At 39.9% G+C, this 26,167-nt stretch overlaps 1 pseudogene; it reads right to left on the bottom strand.

Annotated features, from left to right (window-relative positions):
- Positions 1-859: 859 nt before the first annotated feature.
- On the bottom strand, positions 860-20,852 carry LOC128585530 (nicotinamide phosphoribosyltransferase-like; annotated as a pseudogene).
- Between the last annotated feature and the right edge of the window lie 5,315 nt (positions 20,853-26,167).

Here is a 26,167-nt window from a genome sequence, read left to right as displayed (position 1 = left end):
CTCTCCAAAAACATTATCTCCTTAAAATCTTAAAGTGCATATTAGAGCCAGAGGCAATATTTGACATATAAAATTGCAGCACAGGCCTATCAAATTTGGCATTTCACAGGTACAATTCAACGACTAAGGTAAAGAATAACTGTACAGTGCCTAGACATTTCAGTAAATTATTTTCTTTAATGCAGAATGATTGATACATATTCTACAAGGGGCAGTGAGGTTAGTAATTCTATGTTTGTCCTAACATAATTTTCAAAATTGTGCAATAATACAAACAACTTTGTTAAGGCCATGTTTTATTTGATGATTAATGGACAAAAGGCAATGTAATTTATTTTCAACTATTTTCTTGAAAGTCTGTGCTCATAAAAATCATAAAAAGTTGGAAAGACCATTAAATCACTGAAACTTTAAATATATTTTACACAATCTTGTTTGTACAAAAATGCAAGTTAAATATAAACATAAAGCAATCATGATCATTTATGCAAATCTGTTTTATGCGATCATCAGTAATATATAAAAGTTTTTCAGTTCTGTTATTTGTGAAAAGATCAATACCAGATTGAATTACTATCTATTGGCCAAGGGCCCTAAAAAGCTTACTTTAGCATGAATCTTTTACCTGGTTAAGTGTGTTTCCTAAGTTGAGATCACCTAAACACTGGAAAATAAAGAAAAAAATGAAAGGGCGGTATGTCCATAAACCAACAAATAATTTGGCTGTGACGTATCATAAAACACAAAGCAATCCCACAGATTGTACAATAAACATCACGTCTCACACACACAGTGTATCCATGCATGCATACTCCCGTACACAGACACAGGGTGCACGCCACACACCCAGTCACACAGCCTAATGCAGTGCTGCGTCCAGTTGGCTGCTCAGCTGTGCATTTTTTCTCACCTTATCAAATGAGTAGGTCTTTGTCACCTTCCCGTTCTTGAAGACTGTGTGGAGAAGGTCATGACCATATTCTTCAAGGTCACCTTTTCCTTCCTCATAGTGCTGGTGTCCTATGTAAAGACAATCGGCCCTTTTTGGACCTTTTGTTGGGATCAGCAACTGGGTCCTTGAAGACATTAATCCCAAGGTCATTGGTTACAACCTACTTACACTTGAAGGAATAATTCAAGAGATCTCTTGGAAACTTCCGTAGCAAAGCTCCACCGGAGCCAAAAGAAACATTTTCAATGTTCCACTTTTTCTGCTTCATGCCTCCTACAATCTCTTGTAAGGTATTAATATCTACTCCGTCTCCTTGAATAACTCTAAGATAAGGTGTAGCCCCTTGAGTTTTCAGTAATAGGAAACTTCTTACCTAAAGTATCCAAATTCTTAAATACTGTGTCAAGAGAGTTTCAGAATCAGGTCTGATTATTAGTGGTGTCTCTGTACTTCTTGATACTATTAAATGTCTTAGATCTTCACCCATATTTTCTCACAGGCATTATAAATGTCATAGCTATCGCTGACCACAGATATAGGCACTGATGAAATCTGTGTTACTATATGGTCAGAAACATCTTTTTCATGGTCTTTCCCCCAAGCTGTTATGTACTGTGTTCTGCTGCTGGAATAGAGTAGCCTAGAACAGGATCTTTCGTTCCATCATATTTTTTAATTAGAGCAATTCCTGCTACTATATCTGTTCCTTTGAAGTTAACCAGAGGAGCAGATGCCCCTACGCCAGCAGTCTCTTGGGAAGAGACTCCTCTGTAGCCGAAATCACGTAACTTGTATTCCAGTCCATATAAGTTACCAGAAGTTTCTAACAAATATTTGGCCAATATTTTCTTCTGCTCTCTAGAATTGGTGGCCACTGTAATTGGATACCAGGACTGAACAAGAATAGTCTCTATCCAATTTGTAAGCCAGTAACACTCTGGATCTGTATTTTCCACTGTGAAAAGAACATTTCCTCTGGGAATGACAGAGCCCCCATGAACAGCTTTTATTTCTATTGGAAGATGTCCATGATATTTCTCAAGAATGTAGTTCCATCCCTTTTCATTAAAGACATCATCTTGGGAATGATCTTTGTAGACCTCTTTGGCTTCTTGGATTTTCTCTTTGGTCACTACTTGATCTTTTAAGTACTTATTACGAATGTACTGCAACCCATAAAATACTGTGTCCTTGTATTTCACTTTCCTTAGTTTGGAAATTTCTGCCTTCTTGTCATGGCATTCAAAGTAGGAATAAACCTTGCTTGGGTTGGGTGGGTATTGTTTGTAGTGAGCAACCTTGTAGGAGTAGGTGGCCAGGTGGATGTTGAAATTGGCTTCTGCCACAGCATTCTCTCAGGCTGGAGTGCAGGGGCCACGTGCAGCCAACTCCCCAGCGCGGCTGAGAGGAAGGAGAAAAATTGAGAGGTCTCTTCTTTATCTACACTAAGGCAGGTACAGAGAGCCAGAAGGAGTTTCCTCCCTGGCCTGTTCCTCTTTCAATTTCACCAAATTGAAGTGTGGCCTGTAATTGAGACAATAAATCTCTCCCCGCAAAGACATAAGTAAGAACCAGGGGTAAGTAAGAGCCTCTGGGGAAATGTATGGTTCCCCGTGGTGCAAGCAAGAGGGTAAGTAAATCTCCTGATTTCTGGCTGATTGTGGATCCCCATTACTGTACAGACACAGAAGGACAGTGGCCCTGAGAAATGGGTCAGTACAGAGGAAGTAGCTCCTGTATCCAATAAGGACTCAGTATTCTTGATTCTGCCACATCAAGGCTTACTGGAGGCTTCTGTGGAGATGATAGGTGCCCAGCAGGAGCTAGGGGGCCGCAGGCTCCACCACCCCACCCCACCCCCGCCATCAAGGGTTCAGGCAGCCTACCTTTGGAGCTCCCTTTGGAGCTTGGGGCCACCAATTTTGCAATGGCCCATCTGTGTGTATTAGGCACACCGATTCAGGCCCAAGGATCAAGCGAGTTGGGGGCTAGCCTCTGGGTATCCCAGATGCCACTGACCTGGCAACATTTCTCTGGGAGGTAACACAGAGGGAGCAGGGAACTTAAACAGCTGCCAATAGTTTGGCCTTTGGGACATTCCCCTGCCTCATCTGTCCTTATTATTGTCAATTCCAAAGGCTATGTCTTAAAAGTTGACTCGTGGTGGGGAGGCGGAGCAAGATGGCAGCCGAGTAACAGCTTCCTTGCATCTGAGCACCGTGAGTCTGGGGAGATAGGACTCCAGGCATCTCTGGCTGCTGGGATCTGCCTATCATCACCCCTGAGAGGATACAGGGAGTCAGTGAGAGACTTCTGGACCCCAAGAGGAGGACTAAAACAGTGGAAAACCGGCAAGTGGTTGCGTGTGTTCAATCCGTCTAAACCCGCCTGCAACTGTAAGTTCAGTAGCAGCGAGGCTGCAAACCAGAAAGGCCTTACCTGTGAACTGTTTTGGTGCCTTTGGACTTGGCACTCAGCTGAACTGCCTTGGGGAGAGCCTGAACGGGAGTGCAGAGAACTTTGGCCTTTGTCTAGGGCCCCAGTCTGAGCTGCTGAGCCAGACGGAGCTAATAGTGTTTGGCTCTGGGTCACAGGCAGCCATTGTGAGCGATCTGCCCCGGCAAGCTCCACCCTCAGGGTGGCAGAGCTAGAATCCGGTGGGAGCTGGTAACCCAGCGACCAAGTAGCCTAAGGGCGGGGTCTGAGCCGCTTTGCAGCCCTAACTCTCAGGGGCAGAGGGAGACCAGTTTTGGCACACAGGGTGAGTGGATAGCCACTTCAGCAGTGATTCCAGCAACAAGCACTTCCCTGGGAAAGCTTCTGCTCAGCAAGTGAACAAGCTCAAAGTGCCTTTTAAGTGGGCTGAAGAGAGAATTAGGGTGTCTACCTGCTGGGGATTGAGAAACTAGCAGCCTCCAGTCGTATCAGAACTGTGATTAACATCTCATACCCCAGAAGACCACGTGTTGCCCAGATAATATTCAATAACATATACATACTGTTTTGTTTTTGGTTGTGTTTTTTTTTGTTTTTTTTTTTTGGGTTTGGTTGTTTTTTTTTTGTTTATTTTGATGTTGTTGTTGTTTTGTTTTTTAAGTTCAACCTTTTCCATACAGATCCTTTTACTTTCTCAATTTTTCTAGTTTAATTATAATTTCCCATTGCTGCCTATTTCAATAATTAGAACTTCATTTTTGTTAGTGTTTCTACCGCTATTATTTGGTTTTCCACCCAATTTTATCCCGTAAAGTTTTCTGTTTGCTTGTTTTGGTTTGATTTATAGCATTTTTGTCTTTCCTCTCTACTTGGTGGAGGTGGGGTACTGTGTCTGATCAGGTTAGCAAAGAGCTGCTGACCTCAAGGGAACCACCCAACTGGGCACCCCCAGAAGGTGTTTTTTTTTTTTTTAAGGTTGTATCAAAGTACCCTGCTGTACACCTATATTGCTCTGTCTCCCTCTTTCTGTGCCTCTCTTCTTTTTGTCAATATTCCTTTTACCCACCCCCTCTCCTTTCTCTATTTTTCTTTTTTTTTTTCTTAACACTCAGTCCTCCTTTCTTTCATCCCTTTTTTGCTCTTCAACCTTCTCACCCTTCTGGTCCTGTAACCCTTAGTCCACAGGCACGAGAACTTAAAGGGCAAGAGGAAGTGAAAGGAAAATTAGGGCAAGGAAACAGATAAAAGAAATCACTCATGAGGAAGAATCAGCAGAAAACTCCAGGCAACAGGAAGAACCAGTCCAGAACAACGCCACCAAGGGACAATGAGGTAGGTACTGCAGAGGATTCCACCTATACAGAAATGTTAGGAATGACAGAAAGGGAATTTAGAATACACATGTTGAAAACAATGAAAGAAATGATGGAAACAATGAAGGAAACTGCTAATAAAGTGGAAAATAACAGAAAGGAAATTCAAAAACAGAATCAAATAAGAGATGAACGATATGAAGAATATAAAAAGGGTATAGCAGAGCTGAAGGAAATGAAACAGTCAATTAGGGAACTTAAAGATGCAATGGAAAGTATCAGCAACAGGTTAGACCATGCAGAAGAAAGAATTTCAGAGGTAGAAGACAAAGTTTTTGAGATAACTCAGATAGTAAAAGAGGCAGAAAAGAAGAGAGAGAAAGCAGAACGTTCACTGTCAGAATTATGGGACTTTATGAAGCGTTCCAACATACGAGTTATAGGAATTCCAGAAGGGGAAGAAGAATGCCCCAGAGGAATGGAAGACATACTAGAGAATATTATAAAAGAAAATTTCCCAAATATCACCAAAGATTCTGACACACTGCTTTCAGAGGGATATCGGACCCCAGGTCGCCTCAACTCTAACCGAGCTTCTCCAAGACACATTGTGATGAACCTGTCCAAAGTCAAGACAAAAGAAAAGATTCTGCAAGCTGCCAGGAGTAAGCGCCAGTTGACCTACAGGGGCAAATCCATCAGAGTGACCGCAGACTTCTCTAATGAAACTTTCCAAGCAAGAAGACAATGGTCATCTACCTTTAATCTACTTAAACAGAACAATTTCCAGCCCAGAATTCTGTACCCTGCTAAGCTAAGCTTCAAAATTGACGGAGAAATCAAATCATTTACGGATATACAAACATTGAGGAAATTCGCCACAACAAGACCAGCTCTACAGGAAATACTTCAACCTGTTCTACACACTGACCACCACAATGGATCAGCAGCAAAGTAAGAACTCAGAAATTAAAGGACAGAACCTAACCTCCACACTGATGCAAAAGATAAAACTAAGAAATGGACTCTCACCAAATAAGACGAATAGAATACTACCACACTTATCAATTATCTCCATAAATGTTAATGGCTTGAATTCCCCACTGAAGAGACATAGATTGGCTGACTGGATTAAAAAACACAAGCCATCCATTTGCTGTCTGCAAGAAACACACCTGGCTTCAAAAGACAAATTCAAGCTCCGAGTCAAGGGTTGGAAGATAATTTTTCAGGCAAATGGAATTCAGAAGAAAAGAGGAGTTGCAATCTTATTTTCAGATACATGTGGATTTAAAGCAACTAAAGTCAAAAAAGACAAAGATGGTCACTTTATATTGGTCAAGGGAAAAATACAACAAGAAGACATTTCAATTCTAAATATTTATGCACCCAATTTAAATGCTCCCAGATTCTTGAAACAGACCTTACTCAGTCTGAGCAATATGATATCTGATAATACCATCATAACAGGGGACTTTAACACTCCTCTTACACAGCTGGACAGATCCTCTAAACAGAAATTAAACAAAGATATAAGAGATTTAAATGAGACCCTAGAACAACTGTGCTTGATAGACGCATATAGAACACTCCATCCCAAAGATAAAGAATATACATTCTTCTCATCACTCCATGGAACATTCTCCAAAATTGATCATATCCTGGGACACAAAACAAATATCAACAGAATCAAAAGAATTGAAATTTTACCTTGTATCTTCTCAGACCATAAGTCACTAAAGGTGGAACTCAACTCTAACAAAAATGCTCGACCCCCCCCCCAAAGGCATGGAAATTAAACAATCTTCTGTTGAATAACAGATGGGTGCAGGAAGAAATAAAACAGGAAATCATTAACTTCCTTGAGCATAACAACAATGAAGACACAAGCTACCAAAACCTGTGGGATACTGCAAAAGCAGTTTTGAAAGGGAAATTCATTGCTTTAGATGCCTACATTCGAAAAACAGAAAGAGAGCACATCAACAATCTCACAAGAGATCTTATGGAATTGGAAAAAGAAGAACAATCTAAGCCTAAACTCAGTAGAAGAAAAGAAATATCCAAAATCAAATCAGAGATCAATGAAATTGAAAACAAAAGAATCATTCAGAAAATTAATGAAACAAGAAGTTGGTTTTTTGAAAAAATAAATAAAATATATAAACCATTGGCCAGACTAATGAGGAATAGAAAAGTAAAATCTCTAGTAACCTCAATCAGAAATGATAAAGGGGAAATAACAACTGATCCCACAGAGATACAACAGATCATCTCTGAATACTACCAGAAACTCTATGCCCAGAAATTTGACAATGTGAAAGAAATGGATCAATATTTGGAATCACACCCTCTCCCTAGACTCAGCCAGGAAGAAATAGAGCTTCTGAACAGACCAATTTCAAGCACTGAGATCAAAGAAATAATAAAAAATCTTCCAACTAAAAAATGCCCTGGTCCAGATGGCTTCACACCAGAATTCTATCAAACCTTCAAGGAAGAGCTTATTCCTGTACTGCAGAAATTATTCCAAAAAATTGAGGAAGAAGGAATCTTCCCCAACACATTCTATGAAGCAAACATCACCCTGATACCAAAACCAGGAAAAGACCCAAACAAAAAGGAGAATTTCAGACCAATCTCACTCATGAATATAGATGCAAAAATGCTCAACAAAATCCTAGCCAGTAGATTACAGCTTATCATCAAAAAAGTCATTCATCATGATCAAGTAGGCTTCATCCCAGGGATGCAAGGCTGGTTTAACATACGCAAGTCTATAAACGTTATCCGCCATATTAACAGAGGCAAAGATAAAGATCACATGATCCTCTCAATAGATGTAGAAAAAGCATTTGATAAAATCCAGCATCCTTTTCTAATTAGAACACTGAAGAGTATAGGCATAGGTGGCACATTTCTAAAACTGATTGAAGCTATCTATGACAAACCCACAGCCAATATTTTACTGAATGGAGTAAAACTGAAAGCTTTTCCTCTTAGAACTGGAACCAGACAAGGTTGTCCTCTGTCACCTTTACTATTCAAAATAGTGCTGGAAGTTCTAGCCAATACAATTAGGCAAGACAAGGAAATAAAGGGAATCCAAATGGGAGCAGAGGAGGTCAAACTCTCCCTCTTTGCTGACGACATGATCTTATACTTAGAGAACCCCAAAGACTCAACCACAAGACTCCTAGAAGTCATCAGAAAATACAGTAATGTTTCAGGATATAAAATCAATGTCCACAAGTCAGTAGCGTTTGTGTACACCAATAACAGTCAAGATGAGAAGCTAATTAAGGACACAACTCCCTTCACCATAGTTTCAAAGAAAATGAAATACCTAGGAATATACCTAATGAAGGAGGTGAAGGACCTCTATAAAGAAGAAAATGAAATACCTAGGAATATACCTAACGAAGGAGGTGAAGGACCTCTATAAAGAAAACTATGAAATCCTCAGAAAGGAAATAGCAGAGGATATTAATAAATGGAAGAACATACCATGCTCATGGATGGGAAGAATCAACATTGTTAAAATGTCTATACTTCCCAAAGCAATCTACCTATTCAATGCCATTCCTATCAAAATACCAACATCGTACTTTCAAGATTTGGAAAAAATGATTCTGCGTTTTGTATGGAACCGGAAAAAACCCCGTATAGCTAAGGCAGTACTCTGTAACAAAAATAAAGCTGGGGGCATCAGCATACCAGATTTTAGTCTGTACTACAAAGCCATAGTGCTCAAGACAGCATGGTACTGGCACAAAAACAGATACATAGACACTTGGAATCGAATTGAAAACCAAGAAATGAAACTAACATTTTACAACCACCTAATCTTTGATAAACCAAACAAGAACATATCTTGGGGGAAAGACTCCTTATTCAATAAATGGTGTTGGGAGAACTGGATGTCTACATGTAAAAGACTGAAACTGGACCCACACCTTTCCCACTCACAAAAATTGATTCAAGATGGATAAAGGACTTAAATTTAAGGCATGAAACAATAAAAATCCTCCAAGAAAGCATAGGAAAAATACTGGAAGATATTGGCCTGGGGAAAGACTTCATGAAGAAGACTGCCAAGGCAATTGCAAGAACAACAAAAATAAACAAATGGGACTTCATTAAACTGAAAAGCTTCTGTACAGCTAAGGAGACAATAACCAAAGCAAAGAGACAACCTACACAATGGGAAAGGATATTTGCATATTTTCAATCAGACAAAAGCCTGATAACTAGGATCTATAGAGAACTCAAATTAATCCACATGAAAAAAGCCAACAATCCCATATATCAATGGGCAAGAGACATGAATAGAACTTTCTCTAAAGACGACAGACGAATGGCTAACAAACACATGAAAAAATGTTCATCATCTCTATATATTAGAGAAATGCAAATCAAAACAACCCTGAGATATCATCTAACCCCAGTGAGAATGGCCCACATCACAAAATCTCAAAACTGCAGATGCTGGCGTGGATGTGGACAGAAGGGAACACTTTTACACTGCTGGTGGGACTGCAAACTAGTACAACCTTTCTGGAAGGAAGTATGGAGAAACCTCAAAGCACTCAACCTAGACCTCCCATTTGATCCTGCAATCCCATTACTGGGCATCTACCCAGAAGGAAAAAAATCCTTTTATCATAAGGACACTTGTACTAGACTGTTCATTGCAGCTCAATTTACCATTGCCAAAATGTGGAAACAGCCTAAATGCCCACCAACCCAGGAATGGATTAACAAGCTGTGGTATATGTATACCATGGAATACTATTTAGCCATTAAAAAAATGGAGACTTTACATCCTTCATATTAACCTGGATGGACATGGAAGACTTTATTCTTAGTAAAGCATCACAAGAATGGAGAAGCATGAATCCTATGTACTCAATTTTGATATGAGGACAATTAATGACAATTGTGGTTATGGGGGGGAAGCAGAAAGAGGGAAGGAAGGAGGGGGTGGGGCCTTGTTGTGTGTCACACTTTATGGGGGCAAGACATGATTGCAAGAGGGACTTTACCTAACAATTGCAATCAGTGTAACCTGGCTTATTGTATCCTCAATGAATCCCCAACAATAAAAAAAAAAAAGAAAAAAAAAAAAGTTGACTCGTGGTGGTTTGAGAACCCATAGCTGCCTTTTTTCACTTTTTCCTGATGTCAAGGGCAGACTGGGAAGTAAAATGCACACCCGGATGAGCCCACCCCTCCGGGGAGTCTGGGTCTGTGTTAATACTTGTACATCTCCTGAGTGCCTCTAGCAACCTGCCATGGGACAGAGCGGGATTTTCATCCCTCCTTTGAGTCACTTCCCTCACCTTGTCCTAATTAACTGGCTTACCCACACATTTTTTCATACCTTCTCTCAAACAAGAAGGTATCCAAGAGGGACAATACCTGAGAAAAGTAAGTCTAAAAAACCTGAAAATTTCTCAGAGAAGCCCAAGGACACATCTGCAGGATCCTCCCCATGGTAACCAAGCTCATAAGAATTTGTAGAACTGAGCTTCCTGGGTCCTTAAAGCTAACACTCGCTGCTTGCTCCTGCTTCGGTAAACCCGCACATGATTTGGCTCCTCCAATGAGAAATAATATGCTGAGTCCTTTGTCTGTCTACTTATGAGTCCAATGCAAGGACACGGACAGAACAGATCCGGGAGCTCGGCCATTTTAGATTTTAATCTTCGGTGGCTCTGCCGGCTAAAATAAATTTCCTTCCCCTTTAATCTTTGGTGAGTGTCTATTGGTTTCAATTCCCAACGCCATGTGGTTTCTGTGCTCAGGACCTGTGCAATTCCACTGAGGGTCCAGATCTGGAACAGCATCTCCCCAGCATGATAAATAGCCTGACCCTGCTTTCGAGTGCTCCCCCACCCCCATCGGCATGTTCACCGGCACTGCCTAGAATTCTTTGTTTCTCTTCTACTGTATAGCAGGTGGGCAATAAGATTTATAAGTCATGCCAAGTCAAGTCAAAAGGTAGGGACAGCTTAGCAAATTTCTTAATAAAACTCCCTGGATCCTCTAAAAACCAGCCAAATCTTTCTTTGCATAAAGCAAGATCAGACATAGAAAAAGGCCCAGGTACTTTCCTCTTCCTCCAGCCCCTTCCCACAATGGACACAGGTTTAATTTTAGAGAATGATATGGGGCCTCACTCCCAGTGGAACTAGAAGGGATTGCTTCTTTAGACAGCAGAGGACATAGATTGGGACTGGTTGGATAAGGAAGAGGGTGTCTGATGCCCCCAGAGTGGAGTCCTATCCTGGAAAACTGGCAGAACCAGCCTCAGAGTCAGGAGACTGAAGGCTGGAAAGGTGGGTGACCACAGGTCATCTGGGGGGAGCAGCCAGGAAAGCATCATCATGATGTCTTGTACAGTTTTTTGGTGCCTAGAGTAATATAAGCCAGACACACCCTATAATTATTTCTCAAATGTGGATCTTGGTAGAGGGCCATAAAAGCCTGTTGCTGGGAACTTCTCCCCATTTTCCCTCTCTTTTATAGATAAGTATAATTGTAAAATCGTGTTATATTTCAAAGAACCATTCTTGGGCCACATTTCCTGGTCTCCCCTTTTGTACTGGTTCCAGGCAGTATTGCAATAGAAAATAAGCTTCTTCCTCTTTAGACCTTCTAGCTTCAATTAATCCCAGTTGTTGAAGAGGTACCCTAGAGGGGAATCCCTCAGAATCTCTGCAGATGACCCTATATCTGACCAGGGTATTGAGCTGACATAGGGGTTCTCCAAAGCCAAGCAAAAAAACTGTTGTTTCTCATATTCCCACCTTCCCCTTTTCTCTAAGGAAGTGAATAATGTGATTGTTGCTAACTCCTGCAGAGAGGCACAGGTTGAGTTATAAGGGTATGATGAAGGTGAATTATGATATATATGTGAGCAGAAGAATGGTGACTGTCTCCACTAGTAAAGGGGGTACTACAAAAAAAGGTGTTTAACAAGCAAAGTACAGGTAGGCGACTGTAGCTCAGTGGGTAGGGTGCCAGCCACATATACCCAGGCTGGCGGATTGGAACCCAGCCCAGGCCTGCTACACAACAATGACAACTGCAACCAAAAAAAAAAAAAAAAATTAGCAGGGCATTGTGGAGGACACCTGTAGTTCCAGATACTTGGGAGGCTAAGGCAAGAGAATTGCTTAAGCCTGTGAGTTTGAGGTTACTATGAGCTGTGACGCCACAGTTACTCCACCTAGGGCCACATAGTGAGACACCGTCTCAAAAAAAAAAACCCAAAACAAAAAACAAGCAAAGTATAGAAGGAGAGGTGAAAACAAGATGACCAAAATCAGGATCTTCAGAGCGGATAGAGCAATCAGGCCCAGAGGAGCAACTATACTACTCCAAATTCCATAGAAGGCAAAGAGAAAGTTTCTGGGAATCAACCGACAAGCAGGGCTCCAGTACTAAAAGCCAAAGGACCCAGAAAATCTGGTGGGGGAAAATGATGGCCAACCGTGATTCCCGAAGGCACCCACCCTAAGAGAAATTGGCATCACAGACAACGTGGGGACTGTTTAGCAGGGACTCACCCTCCCATTCAAACCTAGGGCCATTTCTGAGAGTTGACATGACATTTATAAACTGTCCTGGCTCGGAGCAGGAGTTTTTTTTAAGTGCTAATGCACTATAACTGGTTTCAAAGTGCGCAGTGAGGGTAGCCTTAGGTCTGTTTTTTCTTTTTTGTCTCCATCTTGGTTTCAACTGGTTTTGACTGGTTTCTCCATCTTTTGTTTTATCAGAAATCTTGATTCGAGGCTTATGACTATTTCGTAAGGCCTGCCGGTTCCCATCTGAAAATACTTTATTTCCTACTCTGTTTTCCAGATAGAGATAGTCATTTGACACAATTTTCACCAGTGAGAGGTGGGTGGATGTCCTGGGCCAGGGAAGTTGCCTTGTTAAATGAAATAGTAAACCTTTGAGAGGTCAAAAATCTTTGTGAATCCTTCAATAGCTTAGTTGGTAGAATAGAGGACTGTAGTGAAAAAGTCTTTGGCCTCCATCCTTACTGTCTTTTCTTTTTCCCTTCTGACACGTAGATGTTATGCTAAAGGAGACATTTTACGGTTCAGAGGATTATGGGACAGGAAGATAAAAGCATCCTGGGACAATGATATCATCAGGGAGCCACTACCTAAGCCCTAGACTTCTTGTAATGGGAAAAAATACATCTCTGTTTTGGTTGAGTGTTCTGCCAAGTATGGTCAAATTATATAGACTATAAAAGTCTATATATAGACTTTTACCCGAAGTGAGTGCCAGAAAATGGTAGCTATTACATGTAATTTGGTAGATAGAAAATACATTAAGAAACTTTTAATTAATAAATAAATTAACATGAAGACACATGACGGGGTCTAATAGGAGAGAAGTAAAAACAATGATAATATTCATTGTAATTATTGTAAGCAATTTTTTGAGAGCGTACCATACACCAGGCACTGTGCACATAAATATACACATGTAAATTATATGCATATTTATATTATGCATATATATAATGTACAGCACATGTATAAACAATAACATGTTTATGTATGTTACATATAAGATACATATAATTTATTATTATAATAACACAATGGGTAGCAACTATTGTTATCCCTATTTTGCAGGCAAGAAAGGTTAAATCAGCCAGGCACAGGGGCTCATACCTGTAATCCTAGCACTCTGGGAAGCCAAGGTGGGTGGATTGCTTGAGCTCAGGAGTTCAAGACCAGCCTGAACAAGAGTGAGAACCCAACTCTACTAAAAATAGAAAAATTAGCCTGGCATTGTGGTGGACATCTGTAGTCCCAGCGCCTCAGGAGGTTGAGGCAGGAAGATAGCTCAAGCCCAGGAGTTTGAGGTTGCACATGAGCTATGATGATGCCACTGCACTCTAGCCAGGGCAACAAAGCAAGATTCATCACCAAAGGGGAAAAAAAAGGTTAAATAATTTCTCCAAGGTTACATGGTTAATTGATGGGAGGGCAAGGCGTCATAGCATTACACAGTGCTTCTTTAACCTTCTGTCCTGCCACAACCGCTTCATACCCAGTTGAGAAGATCTTGCTCAATGTGAAAAGACAAGATAGGAATTTGTTTTCATCTAGGAATAAATAGGCAAGGAGTAGTAGCCAAGTAGAGTTGCCCAAAGAGGAGTAGAGGAAGAGGAAAGAGCTTTCAAAACAACATCCTGCTTTCTGAATAAAGGATCAAATTAAGATATGTAGGCCAAAAAACAGGCAGGAGCACCTGATGAACAGGTTTATCTATTAATTCCTAAATAGCTAGTATGTGAGTGTCGGTAACTATAGAGAAATCTAGAAAGGAAGAGTGGTGGTCTGAAAAAGGACAGAAGATGCAAAGATCAGATCTTCTTTTCTTTTTTTTTTAATTTTATTTATGTATTTATTTATTATTAAATAATAGCTGTGTACATTAATGCAATCATGGGGCACCATACACTGGTTTTATAGACCGTTTGACACATTATCATCACACTGGTTAACATAGCAGTCCTGGCATTTTCTTAGTTATTGTGTTAAGACATTTATATTCTACATTTACTAAGTTTCACATGTACCCTTGTAAGATGCACTGCAGGTGTAATCCCACCAATTACCCTCCCTCTGCCCATCCTCTCTCCCTCCCTCCCCTCCCTCTCCTCCTCCTATTCTTAGGTTGTAACTGGGTTATAGCTTTCATGTGAAAGCCATAAATTAGTTTCATAGTAGGGCTGAGTACATTGGATACTTTTTCTTCCATTCTTGAGATACTTTACTAAGAAGAATATGTTCCAGCTCCATCCATGTAAACATGACAGAGGTAAAGTCTCCATCTTTCTTTAAGGCTGCATAATATTCCATGGTGTACATATACCACAATTTATTAATCCATTCGTGGATTGAGGGGCACTTGGGCTTTTTCCATGACTTAGCAATTATGAATCGGGCTGCAATAAACATTCTGGTACAAATATCTTTGTTACAATGTGATTTTTGGTCTTCTGGGTATATACCTAGTAGAGGAATTATAGGATTGAATGGCAGATCTAATTTTGATCTCTAAGTGTTCTCCAAACATCTTTCTAAAAGGAATGTATTAATTTGCATTCCCACCAGCAGTGTAGAAGTGTTCTCTTTTCTCCATATCCACGCCAACATCTCTGGTCTTGGGATTTTGTGATATGGGCTAATCTTACTGGAGTTAGATGATATCTCAAAGTAGTTTTGATTTGCATTTCTCTTATGATTAAAGACGATGAGCATTTTTTCATATGTCTGCAGGCCATGTGCCTGTCTTCTTCAGAGAAGTTTTTCTTCAAGTTCCTTGCCCAGCCTGCGATGGGATCACTTGTTCTTTTCTTGCTTATATGTTTGAGTTCTCTGTGGATTCTGGTTATTAAACCTTTGTCGGAGATATAACCTGCAAATATCTTCTCCCATTCTGAGGGCTGTTTGCTTGCTTTACTTACTGTGTTCTTGGCTGTGCAGAAGCTTTTTAGTTTGATCAGGTCCCAGTCGTGTATTTTTGAAGCTGCTTCAATTGCCCCGGGGGTCCTCCTCATAAAATACTCGCCCAGACCGATTTCTTCAAGAGTTTTCCCTGCACTCTCTTCTAGTATTTTTATAGTTTCATGTCTTAAGTTTAAATCTTTAATCCAATGAGAGTCTATCTTAGTTAATGGTGAAAGGTGTGGGTCCAGTTTCAGTCTTCTGCAGGTTGCCAGCCAGTTCACCCAGCACCATTTGTTAAATAGGGAATCTTTTCCCCACTGTATGTTTTTAATTGGCTTGTCAAAGATCAAATGATGGTAAGTAGCTGGGTTCATCTCTTGGTTTTCTTTTCTGTTCCATACATCTACCTCTCTGTTTTGGTGCCAGTACCAGGCTGTTTTGATCACTATCGATTTATAGTATAGTCTGAGGTCCAGTAGCATGATTCCTCCTGCTTTGTTTTTATTTCTGAGTAACATCTTGGCTATTTGAGTTTTTTTCTGATTCCATATAAAACAAAGTATTATTTTTTTCAAGATCTTTAAAGTATGACAGTGGAGCTTTAATAGGGATTGCAATAAAATTGTATATTGCTTTGGGTAGTATGGACATTTTAACAATGTTGATTCTTCCCAGCCATGACCATGGTATGTTTTTCCATTTATTAACATTTTCAGCTATTTCTTTTCTTAGAGTTTCATAGTTCTCTTTATAGAGATCTTTCACGTCTTTTGTTAGATAAACTCCCAAATATTTCATCTTCTTTGGCACTACTGTGAATGGAATAGAGTCCTTAACTGTTTTTTCAGCTTGACTATTGTTGGTATATATAAATGCTACTGATTTATGATGTTGATTTTGTAACCTGAGACGCTGCTGTATTCCTTGATCACTTCTAAAAGTTTTGTAGTAGAGTCCCTAGTGTTTTCCAGATATACTGTCATATCATCTGCGAAGAGTGAAAGTTTGATCTCTTCTGACCCTATGTGGATACCCTTGATCACCTTTTCTTCCCTAATTGCGGTGGCTAAAACTTTCATTACAATATTAAAGAGTAGTGGAGACAATGGGCAGCCTTGTCTGGTTCCTGATCTGAGTGGAAATGATTTCAATTTAATTCCATTCAATACAATATTGGCTGTGGGTTTGCTATAGATGGCCTCTATCAGTTTAAGAAATGTCCCTTCTATACCAATTTTCTTAAGTGTTCTGACCATGAAGGGATGCTGGATATTATCAAAAGCTTTTTCTGCATCAATTGAGAGAATCATATGGTCTTTGTTTTTTAATTTGTTTATGTGCTGAATTATACTTATAGATTTACGTATATTGAACCATCCTTGAGACCCTGGGATAAAACAGACTTGGTCATGGTGTATAATTTGTTTGACATGCTGCTGGATTCTGTTTGTTAGGATCTTGTTGAATATTTTTGCATCTATATTCATTAGTGATATTGGTCTATAATTTTCTTTTCTTGTTGGGTCTTTTCCTGGTTTGGGGATCAGGGTGATGTTTGCTTCATAGAACATGTTGGGTAGTCTTCCTTCTTTTTCTATATTTTGGAACAGGTTGAGTAATATAGGTACTAGTTCCTCTTTAAAGGTTTGGTAGAATTCTGACGTGAAGCCATCTGGTCCCGGGCTTTTCTTTTTAGGGAGATTTTATATGGTTGATGCTATTTCAGAACTTGATATGGGCCTGTTCAACATTTCCACCTGATTCTGGCTAAGTCTTGGAAGGTGATGTGCTTCCAAGTATTGGTCAATTTCCTTCAGATTTTCCTATTTCTGAGAATAAAGTTTCTTGTAATATTCATTAAGGATTTTTTGAATTTCTGAGGAATCTGTTGTTATTTCGTCTTCGTCATTTCTGGTTGATGAGATTAGAGATTTTAGTCTTTTTTCCTGGTTATGTTAGCCAAAGGTTTATCTATTTTATTGACCTTTTCAAAAAATCAACTTTTTGATTTATTGATCTGTTGTATAATTCTTTTGTTTTCAATTTCATTTAATTCTGCTCTAATTTTGGTTATTTATTTTTTTCTACTGGGTTTGGGGTTGGAATGTTCTTCCTTTTCCAGTTGCTTGAGATGTCCCATTAAGTTGTTAACTTCCTCTCATTCCGTTCTCTTGAGGAAGGCTTGCGGTGCTATAAATTTCCCTCTTAGGACTGCCTTTGTGGTATCCCAGAGTTTCTGATAATTCAGGTCTTCATTGTCATTTTGTTCCAAAAATTTGGCAATTTCCTTCTTAATCTCATCTCTGACCCAGCTATCATTCAGCATAAGATTATTTAACTTCCATGTTTTTATATGAGTATGCAGATTCCTGTTGTTACTGAGTTCAACTTTTATTCCATGGTGGTCCGAGAAGATGCAAGGAATAATTTCTACTCCTTTAAATTTACTGAGGTTAGACTTGTGACCTAAGATGTGATTGATTTTGGAGTATGTTCTGTGTGCTGATGAGAAGTATGTGTATTCAGTTTTGTTGGGATGAAATGTTCTGTAGATGTCTGCTAAATCCAAATGTTGGATGGTTAGGTTTAAATCTAAAATTTTTTTGCTCAGCTTCTTCCCCCCCCCCTTTTTTTTATTGTTGGGGATTCATTGAGGGTACAATAAGCCAGTTACACTAATTGCAATTGTTAGGTAAAGTCCCTCTTGCAATCATGTCTTGCCCCCATAAAGTGTGACACACACTAAGGCCCCACCCCCTCCCTCCATCCCTCTTTCTGCTTCCCCCCCCATAACCTTAATTGTCATTAATTGTCCTCATATCAAGATTGAATACATAGGATTCATGCTTCTCCATTCTTGTGATGCTTTACTAAGAATAATGTCTTCCACATCCATCCAGGTTAATACGAAGGATGTAAAGTCTCCATTTTTTTTAATGGCTGAATAGTATTCTATGGTATACATATACCACAGCTTGTTAATCCATTCCTGGGTTGGTGGGCATTTAGGCTGTTTCCACATTTTGGCGATTGTAAATTGAGCTGCAATGAACAGTCTAGTACAAGTGTCCTTATGATAAAAGGATTTTTTTCCTTCTGGGTAGATGCCCAGTAATGGGATTGCAGGATCAAATGGGAGGTCTAGCTTGAGTGCTTTGAGGTTTCTCCATACTTCCTTCCAGAAAGGTTGTACTAGTTTGCAGTCCCACCAGCAGTGTAAAAGTGTTCCCTTCTGTCCACATCCACGCCAGCATCTGCAGTTTTGAGATTTTGTGATGTGGGCCATTCTCACTGGGGTTAGATGATATCTCAGGGTTGTTTTGATTTGCATTTCTCTAATATATAGAGATGATGAACATTTTTTCATGTGTTTGGTAGCCATTCGTCTGTCGTCTTTAGAGAAAGTTCTATTCATGTCTCTTGCCCATTGATATATGGGATTGTTGGCTTTTTTCATGTGGATTAATTTGAGTTCTCTATAGATCCTAATTATCAAGCTTTTGTCTGATTGAAAATATGCAAATATCCTTTCCCATTGTGTAGGTTGTCTCTTTGCTTTGGTTATTGTCTCCTTAGCTGTACAGAAGCTTTTCAGTTTAATGAAGTCCCATTTATTTATTTTTTTTGTTGTTGCAATTGCCATGGCAGTCTTCTTCATGAAGTCTTTCCCTAGGCCAATATCTTCCAGTGTTTTTCCTATGCTATTTCCTTCCAGTGTTTTTCCTATGCTATTTCCTATTTTTATTGTTTCATGCCTTAAATTTAAGTCCTTTATCCATCTTGAATCAATTTTTGTGAGTGGGGAATGGTGTGGGTCCAGTTTCAGTCTTTTACATGTAGACATCCAGTTCTCCCAACACCATTTATTGAATAGGGAGTCTTTCCCCCAAGGTAAGTTCTTGTTTGGTTTATTGAAGATTAGGTGGTTGTAAGATGTTAGTTTCATTTCTTGGTTTTCAATTCGATTCCAAGTGTCTATGTCTCTGTTTTTGTGCCAGTACCATGCTGTCTTGAGCACTATGGCTTTGTAGTACAGACTAAAATCTGGTATGCTGATGCCCCCAGCTTTATTTTTATTGCTAAGAACTGCCTTGGCTATACGGGGTTTTTTCCAGTTCCATACAAAACACAGAATCATTTTTTCCAAATCTTGAAAGTACGATGTAGGTACTTTGATAGGAATGGCATTGAATAGGTAGATTGTTTTTGGAAGTATAGACATTTTAACAATGTTGATTCTTCCCATCCATGAGCATGGTATGTTCTTCCATTTGTTAATATCCTCTGCTATTTCCTTTCTGAGGAGTTCATAGTTTTCTTTATAGAGGTCCTTCACCTCCTTCGTTAGGTATATTCCTAGGTATTTCATTTTCTTTGAAACTATGGTGAAGGGAGTTGTGTCCTTAATTAGCTTCTCATCTTGACTGTTATTGGTGTATACAAAGGCTACTGACTTGTGGACATTGATTTTATATCCTGAAACATTACTGTATTTTTTGATGACTTCTAGGAGTCTTGTGGTTGAGTCTTTGGGGTTCTCTAAGTATAAGATCATGTCGTCAGCAAAGAGGGAGAGTTTAACCTCCTCTGCTCCCATTTGGATTCCCTTTCTTTCCTTGTCTTGCCTAATTGTATTGGCTAGAACTTCTAGCACTATGTTGAATAGTAAAGGTGACAGAGGACAACCTTGTCTGGTTCCAGTTCTAAGAGGAAAAGCTTTCAGTTTTACTCCATTCAGTAAAATATTGTTTGCTCAGCTTCTTATTGGACGATCTATCCAACACTGCCAAAGGAGTGTTGAAATCTCTGACTATTATGGAGCTGGAGGAAATCAAATTGTTCATGTCTGTTAGAGTTTCTCTTATAAATTGAGGCACATTCTGGTTGGGTGCATAAATATTAATAATTGAAATCTCATCATATTCAGTATTACTCTTAACAAATATGAAGTGACCATTCTTATTCTTCCTTACTTTTGTTGGTTTAAGCCTATTGTGTCTGCAAATAGAATATTGCAACACCTGCTTTTTTCTGATTATCATTTGCCCGAAATATGGATGACCATCCTTTCACCCTGAGTCTATATTTGTCTTTTGAGGTAAGATGTGACTCTTGTATGCAGCAAATATCTGGCCTGAGTTTTTGTATCCAGTCAGCTAACCTGTGCCTCTTTAGAGGACAGTTAAGCCGTTCACATTAATGGAGAATATTGATAAGTCTGGTAAAATTTTGGGTATTGAGTTTTTCGAAAGTCCAGTGGACATTTTTAATCCTTTCGCCAAGATCAGATCTTCTTGATCACAAATCCCAGTTTATAATATTGGGCTTTATTTACTCATGTATATGTATTTGTTAATTAAAGTGTGATGGTGGCTGGGAGATCACACTTCACAGACCATGAGCGGGAGTAATCGGCCAGGGACCCAACAGCTGCACTCTGAGATCCGCGCTTCCCAGGAGCCTCTCCTGGCCAACTACTGAGCATAGCAGAGACTTTGGCTTGAGGATTCCTCAAAATTTCTTCCTGCACCTTCCGTAGACTGCGCTGGCTTCCAACCACTCATCCTTTGCCTTCTCATTCACTTCGCTGACTGTTGGCTCTCCCAGTGCCTTCTGGCTCCCTTGCATTTTCTCTTGATAACATCTTTGCAAGTTTAATCCCATCTTGGTTTCTGCTTCTGGGAGGACCCAAGCAATAAAAGAGATAAATAGCTCCTTATGAAAATGCCCCCAGTTCAGATTTCTTTCTCAAATCTAAATCTCTTTAGCTGTTACCATAAAATTCCACGGGAATTCTTCACAGGTAATATCCTCATTCCCCCTTTCAATAAACTTTATATTTAGACTAGTTTTAGGTTTATAGCAAATTTGAACAGAAGGTACAGAAATTTCCCATGTTCTCTGCCCCAACATATGCAAAGTCTCCCACATTAACATTGCCCACCAGAGGGTATGTTGGTTACAATCAATGAACCTACACTTACACATTTTTACCACCCAGTGTCCCTAGTTTACATCAGGGTTCGTTTTTGGTGTGGTACGGTCTATAGGTTTGGATAAATTTGTAATGACATATGTTCACCATGCTAGTGTCATACAGACACCACCCTAAGAATCCTCTGTGCTCTGACTCCCCACTCCTGGCAACCGCTGATCTTTATAGTTTTGCCTTCTCCACAATGTCATGCAGTTGGGATCGCACGGTGTGTAGCCTTTCCAGACTATCTTTCTTCATTTAGTAATATGCACTTTAGTTTCCTTAAATGTCTTTTTATGACTTGAAGGCTAATTGTTCTTTTTAGCACTGAATAACATTTCATCGTCCAAACGTGTCCAAGTTAGTTTATCCATTCACCGATGGAAACATCTCTTGGTTGCTTCCAATTTTGGCATTTATGAATAAAGCTTCAACAAACATTCATATGGATGCAAGTTTTCAACTCCTTGTGTATATACCAAGGAGCATGATTTCTGGGTAATACAGGAAGGCTGTGTTTAGTTCTGTAAGAAACTACCCAGCTGTCCTTCAAAATGGCTTTGGCTCTAGGCAGTGCCTGTGGCACAAAGGAGTAGGGTGCCAGCCCCATATACTGGAGGTGGTGGGTTCAAATCCGGCCCCTGCCAAAAACTGCAAAAACAAAACAACAACAAAAAATAAAATGGCTTTGGCTCCACATTCACACAGGCCTTTCGTGTTGTCGGTGGGTAAGCTCCTTTTCGTGTAACTTGATCTTGCTTAATGGCATGAATACTAAAAACCTCAGTTCCCCTCACAAATCCACTCCCGCAACCCAGTCAGTCAGGGAGGTCCACTGGTTATACCTCTCGGATATTTCTCCTTTCCATCTCACCACCATGCAATTTCTTATTGTTTCCCAGGTGGCTGTAGTAGTTTTTCCAGCTGCTCCCATTGCCTCAAAAGACATTGCTGTCAAAATACCCTTTACACTAAGTTGACAGAAACCTTCCAAACCACACATCGGAACACATCACATCCTTAATTGACACCCTTCAATGTGGGTACAGCAGCAATGTAGAACCATTTTAACATGACCAACTGGAAGAAATCAATTCTACATCAGGACTCCACACACGCATACTTATTCAGGACATGCACGTGTCTGCCTGACATGCATAACTAAAGTAAAAGTTTTATAAAACAAACTTACCCTTGCTATTTATGATGCACTGTAATATTTTCCATTTTATTGTAGTCTATCCTATTCTGTTCTATAAAATTTTATTTCATGCAAGAAATAATTGCAAACTACCAAATTTACCTACAATCCAGTAACAGATAATAATTAATAGTTTGAGAAACCCTAGAGGTCTAGAGGATGAAGGTCAAATTCCTTACCTTGGTTTCCGATCCTTTTGCTCATATAAGCTCAGACAATAATTCTGGCTTCGTTTATCTCACCAGTGTACAGCCACTGACTGCCCATTATGTATCAGGCACCATGTGGGGACTTAAACAGTGAGTAAAGGCTGAGAGCCAACCCGAGAAGAGGGTACAGTATTTTGTGGGACATAGAGAAGTAAAAGTCTATTACCAGGCTCGGCACCTGTACCTCAGTGGTTAGGGTGCTGGCCACATACACCGAGGCTGGCAGATTCAAGCCTGGCCCAGGCCTGCTAAGCAACAATGACAACTGCAACAAAAAATTAGCTGTATTGTGGTGGGTGCCTGTAGCCTCAGCTACTTAGGAGGCTGAGGCAAGAGAATTGCTTAAGCCCGAGATTTTGAGGCTGCTGTGAGCTGTAACGCCACAGCACTCTAGCAAGGGTGACATAGTGAGACTCTGTCTCAAAAAAAAAAAAAAAAGTCTATTATCAAATGAAGGTAAAGACTGTCAAGGCAGCACATGGGCAGGGGGAGCAGGGTGCTATACTTAGGCTATTCTTAGGCAGAGTAGAGAAGTCTTCCCACAGGAAAGGGACCTTTAAACAGACACCTAACAGATAAATAGGAGTTAATCAGGAAAAAGAAATGGTGATATGTAGTATCCCAGGCAAAGGAAATATTTCCTCAGTTGGAGGCAAGGGAGGGCGTGACCTTTCTAAAGAGTGAAAAGTGATTCAGTGTGGCTGGAGGCATGAAGCTCAGGAGGCATAGGGCGGGAGATGAAGAGGGAGGGGTAGAATGCCCTGTGGATGATGCTGAGAGCCACACTTGCTCTTTCAGGCCAGGGGCTTTCTGATTGCATTGCATGGATCCCAGGGGCTCTGCAGAAGAGCCCTGGGGACTGCAGGGAGAGGTAGAGAGGAAGGTTAAGCTGGTCCTGCTCTCCTTAAGGGCCTTCAGCCTGGGGAGCAGCGGCACAATCATCTTGGCATTTTATAGAGAGCATCCTGGGGCAAGTGTGCAAAATAGATTGGAGGAAGACCACACTGACAGTTGTCCCAAGCCAGAAAAGGGGCAGGAAGAGAGGACAGGCATGGACAGAATTTAGAGTCAGGAGAAAGAAAGACAGCACTAGGACTTGAATTCTGAACAGGTCCTCATCCTTTATACTCTTGCCTTTGCATATTCTGTTCCTTGTGGCTAGAGCAGGGGTTCCTGATCTTGTTTATTTATCCCGCTTTGTTTTGTTTTGTTTTGTTTTCCAGTGCACCCCTGATGTCTGGTGAATCTAGGGAGCCTTTCTTAGAATATTGCATTTAAATGCATCCACGTATACATTATTGCATAAAACTCATTATATTAATACAGTCATCAAAATACAGGAAAACAAGTTTGTGTTATATTTTTTATTAATGCACAAAATAATAAGGTGTCACAGTGGGCCTAATAACCACTATAATGTCGAAGTAATGATGAGTGTAAATATTTCAAGGATCTGAATCCACCGAGTTGACTGTATCTGTGTTTCTATCAGTGACAAGTTACAAGTATTGCTCCCACTACTCCAGTTTGTGGCCTGAATTTATAGTGGAAGGAAATGCTCAATTTCAAACTGAAGGTTCATGAAAGTAAAGATGAAATTACTTTCCCATCCAAATTCTTCAAACCCGTGCAGTGGAACTATGGATCCCTTGGTTAGAGCCCCTGGCGTAAAAGCCCTTTCCTTCCTTGTCTATCTGCTGTGATCTATTCACCCCCTAAGGTTTCTCTTCTGTGTTACTGCTACTTATTCTTTAAGGTAGATTCTGATGCAAGTTGCATATAGTTTTATTACAACCTGTTGGGGACTTTTGCAGTAATCTATCTGTCAGTTCTCTCCCCACTGGAATGTGAGTTTCTTGCAGGTAGAAATTATTTCTGATGCATCTTACTGAGTGTCCCAAGTACCTTGCACGATATTACACAGAAAAGCCTATTGAATGAACACAGTGTTCTGTGAGAACATTAGTCATTTTATAATTTTCTGGGGAAGGGAGAGGGGTTTAGGAAATGAGACGTTACGTATCTTTCAGTAATGTATATATTTCAAGTTATGGTTAGTGGATGAAAAAGAATGTTAGAAAAACTCCCTAGAATGAGGCAGTCAACAAAATAAAAGAGCATAACTGGTAGCTGGTATAAACGCAGCAAGCAGAACATGAAAGAAGAATCTTGTTTAAAAAGGATAGATTTAATTTTGCCTTTTCCTCTCATGGCAATTCAACCAAGATTAACTGGTTTGTTTTTTTTACAGTTTTTGGCTGGGGCCAGGTTTAAACCCCCTACCTCCGGTATATGGGGCCGGCAGTCTACTCCTTGAGCCACAGGCACCACCCAAGATGAACGTGTTTTTTATGAAGAAGTTTAGATCAGAGGCCAAGAAGCAGTCTTGGATTCCTAAGAGGTGAAGTCGGGCTGCCTGAAGGCTGGTTTTTTAGTCTCTGAATGGTTAGAAACAGGCGAGTTTAACACAAAGCCCTTCTCTGGCAGGTTCATCTAATTTTATATTTTTGAGTAGGAATGCTTTGTAAGGAGGACCTCCCAAATTGAGCACAGAGGGACTCCAGTTAGAATATTAGCGAAATGTTACAGAATAATGCCTGTCCATACTTTGCATGTGCTTATTAAGTCAATGGTGTATATGCGATGAAGTTTTCTTAACCTCCTGACATAAAGTATCTTACACTTGCAGAATAAAATACAGTCACAGCACCCCAAGAATGAACCTGACAATTGGTTTCATCCCAGCCTTTCATCGTTCTTTATTTCTTTCCCTTAATACCTAAACCCTTCCCTTCTCTCTAGCTGCTTTATCATGCCGGTATCTTACAGCCTATGGTAATAAATGAATCTGAGAACATGATAATGGTTGTAGAGTGTTTCTGTTCTGTAGTTTAGAGAACGTGAAAAGTAAACCATGGCATGTTTGTGGTAGCAATTCCATCAAAGGAGAAAGTTAATGAGGTAAGGGCTGGCGTAACTCAGATCCAGGAGGTCAGAGTATGAAATGATAATGATTATAAAACAGGCTTTTGAAAAATTCCGCAGTATCCCACCCCAGACTTTTTAAAACGTAAACTGAATTTCTCAATTGAAAAAAAAATAGATATTTTAAACCATATTCTTGTCTCAAAGAGAGCCTTTAGGAACATACTATCTTGGCCAATCCTGACAATTAGTGTGGGTGGGTAAATTACTTTACAAAAAGACCCTCAGCATAATAGTTGTTGATAAGGGTCCATTACATTCTAAGTATATTTTAAAGTAAAAAAGAGAAACCATCTAATTATTCTGCTCTGTAATTAAATATAAATTGCATTTTTAAATATTTTATTTTATTTAAAAAACACATCACACCCTGAAAAGATATGGAGGAAACTTAAAATGATACATAGGTGCCAAGTAAAAAAAGTCTATTTGAAAAAGTTACATACAATATGATTCCAATTATGTGACATTCTGGAAAAAGTAAAACTATGGAGACAGTGAAATGATCAGTGGCTGCCAGGGGTTGTTGGGGACAAAGGGATGAACAGATAGAGCACAGAGGATTCTTGGGGTAGGGAAACAATTTTGTATGATACCACATGTAGGT

The sequence above is a fragment of the Nycticebus coucang genome, chromosome 5 (assembly GCF_027406575.1).
Source record: "Nycticebus coucang isolate mNycCou1 chromosome 5, mNycCou1.pri, whole genome shotgun sequence".
NCBI lineage: Eukaryota > Metazoa > Chordata > Mammalia > Primates > Lorisidae > Nycticebus > Nycticebus coucang.
This window is presented reverse-complemented; position numbering and strand designations above follow the sequence as displayed.